The sequence below is a fragment of the Eubalaena glacialis genome, chromosome 6 (assembly GCF_028564815.1).
Source record: "Eubalaena glacialis isolate mEubGla1 chromosome 6, mEubGla1.1.hap2.+ XY, whole genome shotgun sequence".
Taxonomy (NCBI): domain Eukaryota; kingdom Metazoa; phylum Chordata; class Mammalia; order Artiodactyla; family Balaenidae; genus Eubalaena; species Eubalaena glacialis.
In genome coordinates this window covers 139,522,323-139,539,684 of record NC_083721.1, presented here as the reverse complement: position 1 = coordinate 139,539,684, position 17,362 = coordinate 139,522,323, and the positions used below count along the sequence as shown (strand labels likewise).

Genomic DNA, 17,362 nt, shown 5'->3' with positions numbered 1-17,362 from the left:
AAAGGATCTCCCTGTGATTTATGTCATAGAGCATTCTGCCTATGTTTTCCTCTAAGAGTTTGATAGTGTCTGGCCTTACATTTAGGTCTTTAATCCATTTTGAGTTTATTTTTGTGTAGGGAGTGTTCTAATTTCATTCTTTTACATGTAGCTGTCCAGTTTTCCCAGCACCACTTATTGAAGAGGCTGTCTTTTCTCCATTGTATATTTTTGCCTCCTTTGTCAAAAATAAGGTGACCGTGTGTGTGGGGGTTTATCTCTGGGCTTTCTATCCTGTTCTATTGACCTTTATTTCTGTTTTTGTGCCAGTACCATGTTGTCTTAATTACTATAGCTTTGTAGTATAGTCTGAAGTCAGGGAGCCTGATTCCTCCAGCCCCATTTTTCTTTCTCAAGACTGCTTTGCTTATTCAGGGCCTTTGTGTTTCCATACAAATTGTGAAATCTTTTGTTCTAGTTCTGTGAAAAATGCCAGTGGTATCTTAATAGGGATTGCATTGAATCTGTAAATTGCTTTGGGTAGTAGAGTCATTTTCACAATGTTGATTCTTCCAATCCAAGAACATGGTATATCTCTCCATCTATTTGTATCATCTTTAATTTCTTTCATCAGTGTCTTATAGTTTTCTGCATACAGGTCTTTTGTCTCCTTAGGTAGGTTTATTCCTAGGTATTTTATTCTTTTTGTTGCAATGGTAAATGGGAGTGTTTCCTTAATTTCTCTTTCAGATTTTTCATCATTAGTATATGAGAATGCAAGAGATTTCTGTGCATCAATTTTGCATCCTGCAACTTTACCAAATTCATTGATTAACTCTAGTAGTTTTCTGGTAGCATCTTTAGGATTCTCTATATATAGTATCATGTCATCTGCAAACAGTGACAGCTTTACTTCTTCTTTTCCAATTTGGATTCCTTTTATTTCTTTTTCTTCTCTGATTGCTGTGGCTAAAACTTCCAAAACTATGTTGAATAATAGTGGTAAGAGTGGACAAACTTGTCTTGCTCCTGATCTTAGAGGAAATGATTTCAGTTTTTCACCATTGAGAATGATGTTGGCTGTGGGTTTGTCTTATATGGCCTTTATTATGTTGAGGTAAGTTCCCTCTATGCCTAGTTTCTGGAGGGTTTTTTTCATAAACAGGTGTTGAATTTTGTGGAAAACTTTTTCCACATCTATTGAGATGATCATATGGTTTTTATCCTCCAATTTGTTAATATGGTTTATCACATTGATTGATTTGCATACACTGAAGAATCCTTGCATGGCTGGGATAAACCCCACTGTATCATGGTGTATGATCCTTTTAATGTGCTGTTGGATTCTGTTTGCTAGTATTTTGTTGAGGATTTTTGCATCTATGCTCATCAGTGATATTGGCCTGTAGTTTTCTTTCTTTGTGACATCTTTGTCTGTTTTGGTATCAGGGTGATGGTGGCCTTGTAGAATGAGTTTGGGAGTGTCCCTCCCTCTGCTCTATTTTGAAAGAGTTTGAGAAGGATAGGTATTAGCTCTTCTCTAAATGTTTGATAGAATTCGCCAGTGAAGCCATCTGATCCTGGATTTTTGTTTGTTGGAAGATTTTTAATCACAGTTTCAATTTCAGTGCTTGTGATTGGTCTGTTCATATTTTCTGTTTCTTCCTGGTATAGGTTCGGTAGTTGTGCATTTCTAAGAATTTGTCCATTTCTTCCAGGTTGTCCATTTTATTGGCATAGAGTTGCTTGTAGTAATCTCTCATGATCGTTGTATTTCTGCAGTGTCAGTTGTTACTTCTCCTTTTTCATTTCTAATTCTATTGATTTGAGTCTTCTCCCTTTTTATCTTGATGAGTCTGGCTAATGGTTTATCAATTTTTTTATCTTCTCAAAGAACCAGCTTTTATTTTTATTGATCTTTGGTATCATTTCCTTCATTTCTTTTTCATTTATTTCTGATCTGATCTTTATGATTTCTTTCCTTCTGCTAACTTTGGGGTTTTTTTGTTCTTCTTTCTCTAATTGCTTTAGGTGTAAGGTTAGGTTGTTTATTTGAGATGTTTCTTGTTTCTTGAGGTAGGATTGTATTGCTATAAACTTCCCACTTAGAACTGCTTTTGCTGCATCCTATAGGTTTTGGGTCATCGTGTTTTCATTGTCATTTGTTTCTAGGTATTTTTTGATTTCCTCTGATTTCTTCAGTGATTTTTTTGGTTACTTAGTAGTGTATTATTTAGCCTCCATGTGTTTGTATTTTTTACAGATTTTTCCTGTAATTGATATCTAGTCTCATAGCGTTGTGGTCAGAAAAGATACTTGATACAATTTCAATTTTGTTAAATTTACCAAGGCTTGATTTGTTACCCAAGATATGATCTATCCTGGAGAATGTTCATGAGCACTTGAGAAAAATGTGTATTCTGTTGTTTTTGGGTGGAATGTCCTATAAATATCAATTAAGTCCATCTTGTTTAATGTATCATTTAAAGCTTGTGTTTCCTTATTTAATTTCATTTTGGATGATCTGTCCATTGGTGAAAGTGGGGTGTTAAAGTCCCCTACTATGATTGTGTTACTGTCGATTTCCCCTTTTATGGTTGTTAGTATTTGCCTTATGTATTGAGGTGCTCCTATGTTGGGTGCATAAATATTTACAAGTGTTATATCTTCTTCTTGAATTGATCCCTTGATCATTATATAGTGTCCTTCTTTGTCTCTTGTAATAGTCTTTATTTTAAAGTTTATTTTGTCTGATATGAGAATTGCTACTCCAGCTTTCTTTTGATTTCCATTTGCATGGAATATCTTTTTCCATCCCCTCACTTTCAGTCTCTATTTGTCCCTAAGTCTGAAGTGGGTCTCTTGTAGACAGCATATATATGGGTCTTGTTTTTGTATCCATTCAGTCAGTCTATGTCTTTTGGTTGAAGGATTTAATCCATTTACATTTAAGGTAATTATCAATATGTATGTTCCTAGTCCCATTTTCTTAAATGTTTTGGGTTTGTTATTGTAGGTGTTTTCCTTCTCCTGTTTATCTTGCCTAGAGAAGTTCCTCTAGCATTTGTTGTAAAGCTGGTTTGGTGGTGCTGAATTCTCTTAGCTTTTGCTTGTCTGTAAAGGTTTTAGTTTCTCCATCAAATCTAAATGAGATCCTTGCTGGGTAGAGTAATGTTGATTGTAAGTTCTTCCCTTTCATCACTTTAAATATGTCCTGCCCCTCCCTTCTGGCTTACAGAGTTTCTGCTGAAAGATCAGCTCTTAACCTTATGGGGTTTCCCTTATATGTTATTTGTTGTTTTTCCCTTGCTGCTTTTAATATGTTTTCTTTATATTTAATTTTTGATAGTTTGATTAATATGTGTCCTGGCGTGTTTTTCCTTCTATTTATCCTGTATGGGACTCTCTGCACTTCCTAGACTTGGGTGACTACTTCCTTTCCCATGTTACGGAATTTTTCAGCTATAATCTCTTCAAATATTTTCTCAGTCCCTTTGCTTTTCTCTTCTTCTTCTGGAACCCCTATAACTCTAATGTTGGTGCATTTAATGTTGTCCCAGAGGTCTCTGAGACTGTCCTTAATTCTTTTCATTCTTTTTTGTTATTCTGCTCTGCAGTAGTTATTCCCACTATTTTATCTTCCAGGTCACTTATCCGTTCTTCTGCCTCAGTTATTCTGCTATTGATTCTTTCTAGAGAATTTTTAATTTCATTTATTGTGTTGTTCATCATTGTTTGATTGCTTTGTATTTCTTCTAGGTCCTTGTTAAATATTTCTTGTATTTTCTCCTTTCTGTTTCCAAGATCTTGGATCATCTTTACTAATATTACTCTGAATTTTTTTCAGGTAGACTGCCTATTTCCTGTTCATTTGTTTGGTCTGGTGGGTTTTTACCTGCTCCTTTATCTGCTGTGTGTTTCTGTGTCTTCTCATTTAGCTTACCTTACTGTATTTGGGGTCTTCTTTTTGTAGGCTGCAGGTTTGTGAATATCAGCTCCTGCTCCTCAGAATAGAAGCTCAGAAATGAGACAGTATGAGAGCAAGAAAGGAAAAGGCTGGCGACATCAAGGGACCCTGAGCAAGAACTGGATGGGAAATGAAATGGAATGAGATAAGATGCAGATGCTTTGTGAGAGAGCCATTTACACTGCTGACATGAGGAGGCCACACCGAGCTGTGTGATCAGCTGTTCAGTTCCCTGAGAGGGAGCCTGCAGGGAACCTGTGGCCGCCACAGGATAATGGGCAAAACCCAAGCTTTGGTTTCATCACCTTCTCAGCCCCCTCCTGCTGCTCCACCCCGTGATGACACTTTGGTGAATGGATGCAGCTGCAATGCCTTGTTCTCAATCTACCCTCTCTTTTCTGATAAAGGCGTCCAACTTTTTCTTTAGATAACCACCCACTCCCAATCTTAGTGTGGTCTGAATGGGCAGAACCAACTCCCCAGCTCTAGAAATAGGCAAAGAATGAAGACACAGTGAAATCACAAAATTCCATGGCCATCACTACATGACTGGTTCAGAAACAGGCCAGTGAGACTTAATCACAGGACTTGTGCTGGAAGTATCCAGAAGACAAACTTCCTTTTGTCCTCGGATGGCTAAGAGGAAAGGAGGTCAACTTGGTCAACTGGCCACAACTTGGGGAGAATCTTCCTGAGAATAATGTAAACACAGAGAAAAGCAGATCCAAGAAAGGGAGAAAAAACAGATTCCTGGTAACATGACTTGGGTACAGCCATGTTTGAAGCCAAATATGAAACCTAGATTTTTCACTTAAATTCCTGTTTTGCAAACACCAATTTGAGTTGGGCTTCTGTGGTGTGCAACAAAAAGAGACCCAACCAGGGCCACTCCTAGCTCATACACACCTTTGTGAGAATTAGAAAAGATATCCACACTGGGTGGGCACAGCCCTGAGGGTTTAATGCTCAGCAAATTAATGGCACATTCATGCGCATTAGAAAAAGGCTCCCTTCAAACTGTTCTACACTGTTGGTGGGAATGTAAATTGGTGCAGCTACTGTGGAAAACAGTATGTAGGTTCCTCAAAAAACTACAAATATAATTACCATATGATCCAGCAATCCCATTGTGGGCATATATCCAGATGAAACTATAATTCAAAAAGATACATGCATCTCTATGTTCACAGCAGCACTATTTACAATAGCCAAGACATGGAAACAAGCTAAATGTCCATTGACAGATGAATGGATAAAAAAGATGTGAGATAGATATATATAGATGGAATATTACTCAGCCATAAAAAAGAAAAAATAATGCCATTTGCACAAACATGGATGGACCTAGATATGATCATACTAAGTGAAGTAAGTCAGAAAAAGACAAATACCATATGATATCACTTATATGTGGAATCTAAAATAGGACACAAACGAACTTATCTACAAAACAGAAACAGACTCACAGGCACAGAGAACAGACTTGTGGTTGCCAAGGGGGAGGGGAACGGGAGAGGGATGGAATGGGAGGTTGGGGTTAGCAGATGTAAGCTTTTATATATAGAATGGATAAACAACAAAGTCTTACTGTATAGCACAGGGAAATATATTCAAAATCCTGTGATAAAACATAATGGAAAATAATATGAAAAAGAATGTATATTTATGTATAAGTGAATCATTTTGCTGTACAGCAGAAATTAACACAACATTGTAAATCAACTATACTTCAATAAAATACATTTAAAAATAAATAAATAAAAACAAAGAAAAAGTCTCCCTTCCCTGTAGGCACATGCAGCCCAGACTAGCTCGGCTAATGGAGTGTGGCCTGGATTTCAGCTACTACTCTCCTGCTCAGATGGGCAGCTTTGCATGATGTTCTAACTGCATATATTTGTGTGGCAGCCCTGAGCCTGGTTAACATACAAAATAATTATTAACTCAATCTCTTATTGACAAAGGCTTTGATTGTGTTAGGACATGTCTGATGCACCAAGTTAGAAACAGGCAACAATAAACCAGTTATCAATTCACACAGCAGGTGCTCAATTATGACTGAATCTTATCATTATAAAGAGATAAGACCCCTTGGATATCAATACCAACTTGGGTTGAATACTGAAAATAGGTAAGAGGGGCTCTCTGTCTAGTGGGAGGTGCAGTTACCTGGCCCAAAATAAAAGTCAGCATCTAGAATCTGCCAGAATAGGCCAGCAGAGCAGAGCATCTTAAAAATTGGGTGGTATGTGGAAGGAAGTTTTTCCCCAAAGACTGACTCCAGTGGTTTTAAAATAAACCCACAAATTCTTTGACACTTCTCTTTTCAGAAGGTACAGACTCATTCTCCTCCCTTGAGTGTGGAGTGCCCTTAATGACTGGCTTCTAACAAATAAAATGTGACAGAAATGTTGGTTTATGCAGGGGAAGGTAGCTGCCACATCCTAAGAATATTCAGGCACTCCTGTGGAGAAGTCTGGATGGCAAAAAGCTTAGGCCTCTTGCCAACAGCCAGCATTAGTTTGCTGACTGTGTGAGCGAGTGAGCCCCTTTGAAAGCAGCACGGCCAGTGGCAGCCAAGGCTTCCTCCATGAATAGCTTGATGACCACCTCATGAACGACCCCGAGCCACAATCACCTAGCGAAGCTGCCTCTGAATTCTTGCCCCTAAGAAACTGTGTATGGTAACAAATGTTTATCATTGTTTTAAGTCAGTAAGTGATGGGGTAAATTTTTATGCAGCAGTAGGTAACTAATATACTGAGAGCAATAAGACTCCAGCCACTAAGACTAATGAGAGGGAAGCAGGGCTCCAGCCCTAGAGGAAAGGGGACACTGAGCTGAGAACGAAGACAGGGACTCAGGTGGAATTTGGGGGCAGTCAAAGCAACAGGAACCACATGTTGGACTGAGTCCTGGAGACAGAGCTATGAATCCAGAGGTTCTTTTATTCCCCTGATGTGGTGTCCCATTGCTTCAGAGCCTGAGGCAGGACTGAGCTTGGAAGTTGGGCTAGTAATGGGCCAGTCCTCCCACAGGGGCCAAAACCTGGTAGAAATATTGGCTTCCTGGTCTGGCTTCAGGCAGACTGAGGTCCCAGTGGCTAAATGGCCCAAGGATGAATTATCTGGAGCCACCAGATACAGGGACCAACAGACAAGTAGAAATCACATCCCATGGCAGATCAAAGGTCTTAGTACAACTCGAAAGTTGAGGAGTCAAAATCAGAGCTGGAAAGGAATACATAATTGAGACAGAGCAAATAGTAACATCTCAGGATGAAGGTTGTAAGAGGGGGTACCTGAATCAGGCAGGAACCCCAAGGCAGGCCAGATACAAAGGCCTAAGCCCTTAATGTTCATCAGCAGATTTTTTTAAACAGAGATTACTGCCCTCCCCCAGAGGTTCTGAGCCTAAAAATCAAAGGGGAGCCTGGCAATCTGCATTTCTAATCAGTTCCCAGGTGTTACTGATGCTCCTGGGGCACTTTGAGAAGCACTGAGCAAGGTAAGAAAGCTGGGATTATGCAGGGCTATGGGACCTGGACTGTCACAGCAGGAAGGATCTGTACAGAAGATCGCTTTGAGCAGAGAACCATTCATGTTCCCTGAATCTAATTAGACATCTGCATGTCCCACCCTTATGCCCCTCCATATTTCTTAAGCCCCAACCTCTGCTCTACACTATTCCCTTCACCATTGAAAAGGAAGTAACTGGAAAATAATTACTCTCATTTATTGAGCAGTTACTATGTACTCTATTGACATTATATTATACAATTCTGACATCAAACTTAGTAAGGGAAATATTATTATTATCCCCAATGTACAAAGGAAAAGAACCCAGAGCTTACAGTGGGTGGTTAACTGGTCCCAAATCATTCAGGAAACCAGAATAAACCGTTAGAAGTTATCCTAACTGTAAAACAATGACAGAGATATGTCCCTTTGGAAGAAGGAAGCCAAAGTTTCCCCACAGAAAAACAAAATCCATCAGGTAACAAAGTACCACATGATCAGCTTTTAGTTGTCATTTCTTTTCAAAGAGAAATGAGAGAGAGATAGTACCTTGTTTGATGAAAGCTTGGATGCAACTCATTTCCTTTTAAAGTATTATAGAATATAATTGAGATTCCTTTGATTTTTCCCTAAAGAACCCCTGTTATATGGCAACCTTCAAAAAACATAAAATAGAAGTCAGGGGAAATCTCTACATTGATTATTTCTTTCCCATCACATGCACAAATGACCTTTCTGTGGCTTGTGTATTTGTAACTCTGCCCTAGAGACAAAGCCTGTCCAGCTCCATTTAGTGCTGATTAATTACAGTTGTATAGGAAACTTGGAAACAACTGAAATGCCCAACATATTATTTGTGTAATCCATATGTTAGACACCATGTGGCACTTAAAACTCATATATTTTAGAAAAGTTTTAGAATATCTAACATCATGTACAGGATATATTATTAAATGGAAAAAAATCAGTTATATCAACTTAACAAAATATGTCTTAGGGACTTCCCTGGTGGTCCAGTGGTTAAGAATCCGCCTTCCAGTGCAGGGGACACAGGTTCGATCCCTGGTTGGGGAACTAAGATCCCACATGCTGCAGGACAACTAAGCCTGTGTACCGTGCTGCAACTACTGAGCCCACATGCTCTGGAGCCCATGTGCCACAACTTGAGAGAAGCCTGCACACAGCAACTAGAAAAGCCTGCATGCCACAACTAAGAGGAAGATTCCACATACCACAACAAAGATCCCACGTGCTGCAACTAAGACCTGATGCAGCCTTATTAATTAATTAATTACAAAATGTACCTTAGGTTGATATTTTGGTTTGGGTTCCCACAGCAGCAGACTCTTGAGTCAAGAATTCAAGTTCAAGTAACTTATTTGAGAGATGACCACAAGGCACACTGGTGAGGAGAGGGGGAGTGGGACAGGGAAGGGAAAGCCAGTAAAGACTGTACCGTCATGCAAGTTACCTCCTTGGACAACCCAACTCAATTCCACTGGGAACTCTGGAGCCCAGGCAGACGGCATCATGGCTCAGAGTGATCCCGTGGAAGGTGTAAGAAATCAGGGGTATTTAAACGACAGCTTCTGTCAGTCATTGTCTGAGGGCTGTTCCCAAGGGCCATTAATTCTCTGGCACCTCCACCTTACCATGAACATATGCAAAGTAGGCTCTTGGTAAAAAAAAAAAACCCTCAGGAGAAGAGATGCAGATGCTGGCAGTTGGAATCAGGCCAGGGTGAACTGTGTGGGAAGGGCTGAAGGGAAAATTGGCAAAGCATCCAGAGTGTCTGCTGTACCCGTGTACCCCAGAACCTTGAGCTTGAGAAAAGCTTGTGTGCTATTAGTTTTTCAGAAAGTGCCATCCCAGGGAGCAGGAGTGAGGGAAAAGGGAGGGAGGAAGAGAAAGAAGGTTCAATAAGTTCAAAGGTGAATTTCCAAGCTGGCCTCCATGTGGTAACAAATGCACTAGTTGCTTGATCTCATAAAACTGTCTCTTGAGAGGATGTGTGAAGAACTGCATCCCCAGACAATCTGTCCTAAGAAACAAGGAGAAGATTTTAGCCTCAGCTTCTGCATCTCATTGGTGAAAGGTTTCCCCATGGTGCAAGAGCTCCTTAACACTTCCAAGTTTTGTATGTGGGGGCACCAACTGGGCCCGTGACCTCTCACACCTCAAAAGCATGAAGGAAGCCAAGAGTGGAAGGCCGGAGCATCCAGCGTGGACAGGAGGGAAGGCTGCAGGGCATGCCTGGGTGGAGCTGACAGGTCCTTACATACTCAGTTACCCCCGTGGCAGCCAGGGCAGAAAAGGTGGTCAAGAGCCTCAGAAATGGTCAAGGCCAAGAGGATCTGAGATGCTGCTTAAGATATGCCTGATGCATTTTTGTTTAATAAATATTTACATACATTCACACAAAAAAACACACACATGTACAAACACAATCACATATAAAAAAGACAACAGTTTTAAAGACAGTGGTGAAGAACCAACCAATTTTTCTTCCTTCCTATATTCTTTGATATATGTTTAAAATTGTATATAATAAAGGTGCTTTGATTTTACAATGGCTGAAGGTCATGTGGACACTTTTAGAAAGGGAGGCAGAGTAGGAAAAATTTCTCAGAGTAAAACAAACTGGTAAAAACAATTATTATTCTGTATTTTACATGATGGGCACAGACAACATTTTCTTCTTCAATAAAAGGTTGACTCTTTTAAGCAGCAATAAGTAGTTTTTTAATGTGAGAGGTATAACTCTTGCCTTATAATAAAATTAGTTTCCAAATAATTTAGAAATATACTTTCTTTCTATACCTTGCTTCATTTATTTATTCATTCACTGAATTAGCCAGTAGCTGTTATTCACCAAATACTTTCTGAGCCCCTACTGTGTGCAAAGACCTTGCCAGTCACTTGACAAGAAGAATCAGAAAGAATTGCCACCAACTAAGTGTCCATATTGGAATGGGTAAGATGGGTTATGGCAAAGAAAATTCATACTCACCATGTACCCAAATGCTTTCCTAACCTTTCCTAACCTCCAGTGCATGAAGTTGGGGCCACATGACTAGTTCTGTCCTGCAAACTGTAAGCAGAAGTGATGTATGTCACTCCTGGGCTAAGGCAGCCATGAACTGGAACGGTGACCCTAGGGCCACATTTTGCTAGATGACATAGCTACAAGAGGGACAGAGGCCACCTTACCTGCATCAGACCTTGCAGGAAAAGGATACCAATCTTTACTGTTCACCACAGCCTGTGTGCAGACCCTTTTCTTGCCTTGGGGTCCACACACAAAAAAACTGACAATCTTATGGGTTATTGTTATCTAGTAAACATACCAGAGAAACACATTGCCACCAAAACCCAAAGAGGCTCACTGAGTAATGCGCCTTGTTCTGTGTTGTGTCTCTCACTGTAGAAGGCATATCCTGATGTGCCTCAGACACTGGACACCTAAACATTTTACCAATGTGGCAGTAAATTGCTACGGTGTTTTTCTTCTGCCTCTAATAAGATGTGACTAAAAAGGACACAGCACATTTATGATCTTCTTCCACAAAGTACATAACCCCAGGCTAATCATGAGAAAACACCAGACAAACCCAAAGTGAGGAGTGTTCTACAAAATATCTGACCCAGAGTTTTAAAAAGTGTTAAGTATACAAAAAAAAAAAAAAACCCACAAAGAGAGAAAAGGGAACACTCTTACATTGTTGGTGAGAATGTAAGCTGGTGCAGCCACTATGGAAAACAGTACAGAAGTTCCTCAAAAAGCTAAAAACAGAATTATTGTGAAGAGTATACACATGTTCACAATAAGACATGAAACAAAATATACACAGCAACAACAATGATAATCATCCAAAACTTAGAACAACCCTGATGTTCATCTACAGAAGCATGGAAACGTAAATTGTAATATAGTCAATGAAAATACTCAATTCAGCTATGAAAATGATTAAACTACAACTACACACATAACATATATGACTCGCACAAAAAATTTTGAGTGAAAGAATCTAGGTACAAAAGAGCACAGACTGTCAGACTGTATGATTCCAAATATATATTGTTCAAAAACAAGCAGAACTACTCTATGCTGTTAGAAGTCAAGATGGTAATTATTCTTGGGAGACATACTGATTTTAAAGGAGGAAGAAGGGATCTTCTGAGGTGCTAGTCACCTCAGAATGGTCTCAGCCATGGTCTCAGCCATCCCATGATCACCCGCTAGATTGGGGATTCACTGGAAGGACTAACATGACCCAATGTAGTTGTTTTAGTCATGGCTAAGATTTATTACTGCAAAGGATACAGGGCAGAAATAACAGAAAAAAGATATATACAGGCAAATGTTAGAGAGGTAAAAAGCAGGCTTTCTTGTCCTCCCTATGCAGGGGATGCATCTTCTTCTCCAGGTGGGAAGTACAAGAATATGTGTGAGATGACCATGCTCGGGAAACTTGGCTTGAGTCTTGGGGTCCAAAGTTCCTAAATGGAATTGGTCACTTCCTAGCCATGGGTGTGAACCCCAAACCAGGCCCTGGGTACACATCATGAAACTTGATGTTTACTTTAACATGCTTGCTCATCTTGACTCACTACTTTGGGCATATAGACTAATATCTTTACCCAGCCACTATGTGAACATTCCAGTAGTTTAGTTCTCAGAGTTGACCAAGGGTCATTACGATGGCTATAGATTTAAACAAGAACTGAGTAAAACATATCTGCTTCATCAACTCACTAGTAATGTTATCATTCTTGCTCTGGGGACTGATTAGATAGGTAGGTTTTGTTTGTGCTTATGTATGCATATTATACTTCAAACATTTTTAAAAATTAGTCAGGTAGAAATCCAGACCCATTAATTAGAGCCCCACATTCTTGTAAGTCTACTGAAACCCTGGGAAGTTATCAAAGTAACATTAGGAAACCATTAGGGAATATAAAAAGCAGGGGTAACGGTAAATCTAAGTAGATGTCAAGAGAACAAGAAAGTGAATTAAATTCATGATGATGAGTTTCAGAGTATGTTAAGTAGGCAGGTAACAGTGAATTTTGTAAAAAAAAATTTGCATTTGGATGTTTTGGCTATTCTTTAATGTGTCTGAAGTGATCAAAAACCAAATTACGAACAAATTTGTAATTCAGATATAATTTTATGGGAATTTAATTGATTGTACAATCTGTTAAAAGTTACCAAAAACAGGTTTTCAAAAGTTTATCTCTTATGTTTTTAATTTTAAAATTGAGCATTAAAATATATGTGCAATAAAAAAAAAGAATTACCTATGATCCAGCAATCCCACTCCTGGGCATATATCCAGACAAAACTCTAATTCAAAAAGGTACATGCACCCCTCTGTTCACAGCAGCACTGTTCACAATAGGCGTGACATGGAAACAACCTAAATATCCATCGACAGATGAATGGATGAAGAAGATGTAGTACATATATATAATGGAATAAAAAGAACAAAATAATGCAGCAACATGGATGGAACTAGACATAAGTGAAGTAAGCCAAAGACAAATATCATATGATATCACTTATATGTGGAATCTAAAATATGACACAAATTAACTTATCTACAAAACAGAAACAGACTTACAGACATAGAGAACAGACGTGTGGTTGCCAAGGGGGGAAGGGGTTAGGAGAATGATGCACTGGGAGTTTGGGGTTAGCAGATGTAAACTATTACATAGAATAGATATATAGAATAGATATATATAGAGAGAGAATGGATAAACAACAAGGTCCTACTGTATAGCACAGGGAACTATATTCAATATCCTGAGATAAATCATTATAGAAAAGAATATGAAAAAGAATTATACATATATGTATAACTGAATCACTTTGATATACATCAGAAATTAACACAACATTGTAACTCAACTGCATTTCAATTTTAAAAAACCCACAAGGAAAGGCTGAGCAACTGTCAGAAGTTGATGGACATTAAGAAGACATTATGACTAAATGCAACATGGTACACTGTATTGAATCCTGGAACAGAAAAAAGACACTGGTGGAAAAACTGGGGAAATCTGAATGAAGTCTTTGGTTTGGTTAATAGTGATGCACTGATGTTTCATAGTTTTGAGAAATATGTCACAGTTATGTAAGTTTGTCAACATTAGGGGAAGCTGAGTGAAAGTTATAGGGGACCTCTCTGTACTATCGTTACAACTCTTCTGTAACTCTAAAATTACTAAAAGATAAAAAGTTTGTAGAAAGGAAGCTGGAAATTTCTGGTTGATAAGACTTGAATATACAGGACTGGAGAAATAAAGGTACATGTGAGAAAGTGCATGTGTGTGTGTATTTTTGTCTATTGGTGTGTCTGTGTGTGACTGTGTGTGGATCTGTGTGTGTGTGTGGTTGGGGGACATCTGGTGTGGGGGTGTCTTTGGGTGTCTCTGGGTGTGTGGCTGTGTTTGTGTGTGTCTGGTGCAGGCAGGGTAGGTTTACATGAGCACACAGTTCTACTGTGAGGGAATTAATAAGCCAAGGCACCTCCATGAACCTGAGAGTGAGTGCCTCCTTAAATTTTGAGCCCTAGGCACCTTGCTTACCTCACCCTAGATCCAGTCTTTTAATGAAACTGCCAGGAAGAACAAAAGAAAAAAAACAGGGGGCACCTGGATTTGAACCAGGGACCTCTTGATCTGCAGTCAAATGCTCTACCACTGAGCTATACCCCCTGATGCTATTATGCCCCCTATAAGCACTTATTCCACTTTTATGAGTTTCATCATACTTCATAAATATCTGTGTGGCTGAGATTCCTCCTAGATTTAATTTCATCCCTGATTCCCTTCTAGCCACACCACCTCCTACTTTTCCCAGAGCATGTATGTTCATTCTCTTCTCAGAACTTAAAGCTCAGTGCTATATTCTCAGTCTAGCTCTCCAGTGTTTAAAATACCCACCAACTGCCCATAAATCTCCAGGCACATCAGTGAATGTTGTAAATATCATAGGCTGCCATCAAGTATTGGACATGGAGGGGGTCTTAACTGGGTATCCACAACTGGACTACAGAGGTTCATGTTCAACTCTGAATTACAGGAAAATATTGTATGTGTGCATGAATTGTATATTGTACATGATTTCATCAGATTTTCAAGGGGATCTCATCCAGGTGAGCTGTCTCATTTTACAGCTGGAAAAAAAATAACAGTTAAGAAGTTCAAAATTCACCTTTGAACACCACAGATTCCTAGTTCCTTGAGTTCCAGTCTGAAAAGTTTCAATCTTGTGTATCTCCAAGATGGAGAAGAAAGGTCAAGGAAATCTCTGTCACTGCAGTAAGTTCTTCCTGATGAAGCCTGGCAGCTGCTGTGAAGCTAAGGAACCCACAGCCCCCAGAGGTCCAGCTCACAGCTCTCTGAGGGCCGTAGATGACCTTTCCCAGCCGCTCCACTCTGAGGTTCTACAGAAACCTCAGATTGCAAACCCAGTGCGCCCCAAACTACACTTGCTGTCTTCCTGTTCAAACCTGCATCTCCTCTTATTTTGCTTTGTTGTAATAATAATAGTCCATATTTACTAAACACTTGCTATGTGCCAGGCTCAGTACTAAAAGTTCTAGCCATAACTTCCTGCTGAATCATCACCAAAAAATCCCACAGAACAGGTATTATTGTTAGCATACTGATTTTGCAAGTAAGGAAACTGAGGCACAGAGTGGCCATGCAGCTGGGAGGTGGTGGGGCCAGGATTTCAGTGTGGGCTCAGAGCTGGGTGCCAGGCATGCCTATTTAACGATCTGATCAGCCTCCTCCCTGTCTTGGTTGGTGACACACTGTGTACTCAGTCATTTGGCCAAAGCATGTAACATGACTCTGGGTTTCTTCCAACCTCTCCTCCCCAGTACAAGTTAATCACTGGGTACTGCTGATTTTAGCTTTGACATCACTTAAGCTCACTCCCACCCCTGCACAGCAGTGCCACCACCTCCTAAATGGCCTCCCAGCCTCCACCCCTCACATCCATCCCCTACTGCTCCCACAGCAGTCATTTTAAAACCAAGTGCATCTAGGCCACTCCTCTTAAATACCTCCATGATAAACTGCAAGCCTCTCAGCACAACAAGAGTTCTTACATTTTGATCCCTGTCTGCCTCCTCAGCTTCAGCCTCCTCTGCTGACACTCCCCATAGCACATTTTGTGCTCCAGCTGCCTCCAACTGCATCCATCTGTCTCCAGCCTCTGCCCATGCAGTTGTCTCTGCCTGGGACCCAACCCTCACTCACTGCACCCCTGCCTCTCCTCCACCTTCCCTCTGATGAGATACTGTTCTTCTGTGAGACCCTGACTTGCCATCAGCTCCTCTTGGAAGTGTCCTGTAACCTCCCTCCTCTGGACAGAGGTAATAGCTGTCTCCTCTGCATTCCTGAAGCTGGCCCAGCTCGGTCCAGCTCACAGCTGTCTGACTTCTTATTTTACAGGCCTGCTTCCTGGCTGAGAGCACACTGAGTCCAGGGGCTGTGTCTTATTCACTTCTGGGTTCACACTTTGCACAATTCTGGCACATAATAGGTGCTCAGTGTATGTCATTCAAGCTGATTTAAAAATGCAGCAGTATCTGAGCTGTAGGCAGGAGTTAAACCTAGACTAAGGCCTGACCTCTGGCCCCAGCCTGGGTCTGGAATGCAGGCACCCAAGGTGGGGTGCTTGCTGCAGGAAATGAACTGGGGGTGGAAAGGTAATAGAAAGTCCTCAAGCTTTAGAGCAGGAAAGGAGTGCAGTTCCCTAAACTTTAGGCCAGTTCATGTTTATCCACAGCAGTGTTCTGTGAACAAGGACTCTATTCCCTGACTGCCCCCAGGACACTGTAAAGTGTGGACACCATCACTAAGTTACTGGGTTTGCCCTGCATCCAAATGTTCTAAAACTCTATGGACAGTTCTAGCACCTTGGGAGCATTACTAAGTGGAATTTTGTGACAAAGATTTTAACAGAAGGAGAACAGAATGAGTAGTATAATGAAGTCATTGAGAACCATGCTCTGAGTTCAAATCCTGGACCTGAGCTTTGTAGTATCTCCAAGTCTCAGACTCCTCATGCAAAATGGAGATAATGTGTCTTGTAAAATTTTGATGAGAAATGAAGGAGGTAATTAACATAAAGAACATAGTCTGCCACCTGGCATGTACAAAAGGGAAATTAGTGATTATTCAAAGAGCCATGAGCCACAGAAGATAAAAGTCAAAATCAATACTATTTTTCTAAAGCATGAAGAATATGCAGGGGGCACCTGGATTTGAACCAGGGACCTCTTGATCTGCAGTCAAATGCTCTACCCCTGAGCTATACCCCCACTGACATGGACTTGTTTTCATAATCTCTCTCTCTCTCAACATTATGGTTCTAAACACCTGCAGTAACTCAGGGGAACTATAATTAGAGAGAATCCTGCCTGGAAGAAATCTGGGCATCACAAGTCTTAGAATTTCATTATGAAAAAAGACCTGACTCCTGAGAATTAAGTTCTCTGAGCCTAGAAACTTAGACTTTCCATACCCAAAGCCTCGGCTGTCTGCCATATCTCATACAAAGTGAACCTCGGTTCCAGATAAAAATCCTCAGGTTTTCCACAAATAGCACCATCAGTATAATGTGATGATTGGATTCCTGTCATGCTTCCTTAGCCACGGCTCCCAGCAACTGAGATCCTCATTGCTCTTCTGACTTCACAGAACTGAGCTCATAACTGGCACTAATAGACATTTGTTACATTAAACTGATTCTGGAAAAAATATGTATAAATAATGATTTGTGTGAGATAGCTTTTCCAAGACATAACTGTAAGATGATTTTACACAAAGACAGATGGTCAAGGAGATACACTCTTATGTAACATAACTTGCCTGA

General features: G+C 40.2%; 2 non-coding genes across 2 annotated transcripts; both read right to left on the bottom strand.

Moving 5' to 3' along the window:
* Positions 1-14,115: 14,115 nt before the first annotated feature.
* Positions 14,116-14,187, bottom strand: TRNAC-GCA (transfer RNA cysteine (anticodon GCA)). Its single transcript has one exon. It is a non-coding gene; the product is annotated as a tRNA-Cys (tRNA).
* Positions 14,188-16,736: 2,549 nt separating this feature from the next.
* On the bottom strand, positions 16,737-16,808 carry TRNAC-GCA (transfer RNA cysteine (anticodon GCA)). Its single transcript has one exon. It is a non-coding gene; the product is annotated as a tRNA-Cys (tRNA).
* Positions 16,809-17,362: the final 554 nt, after the last annotated feature.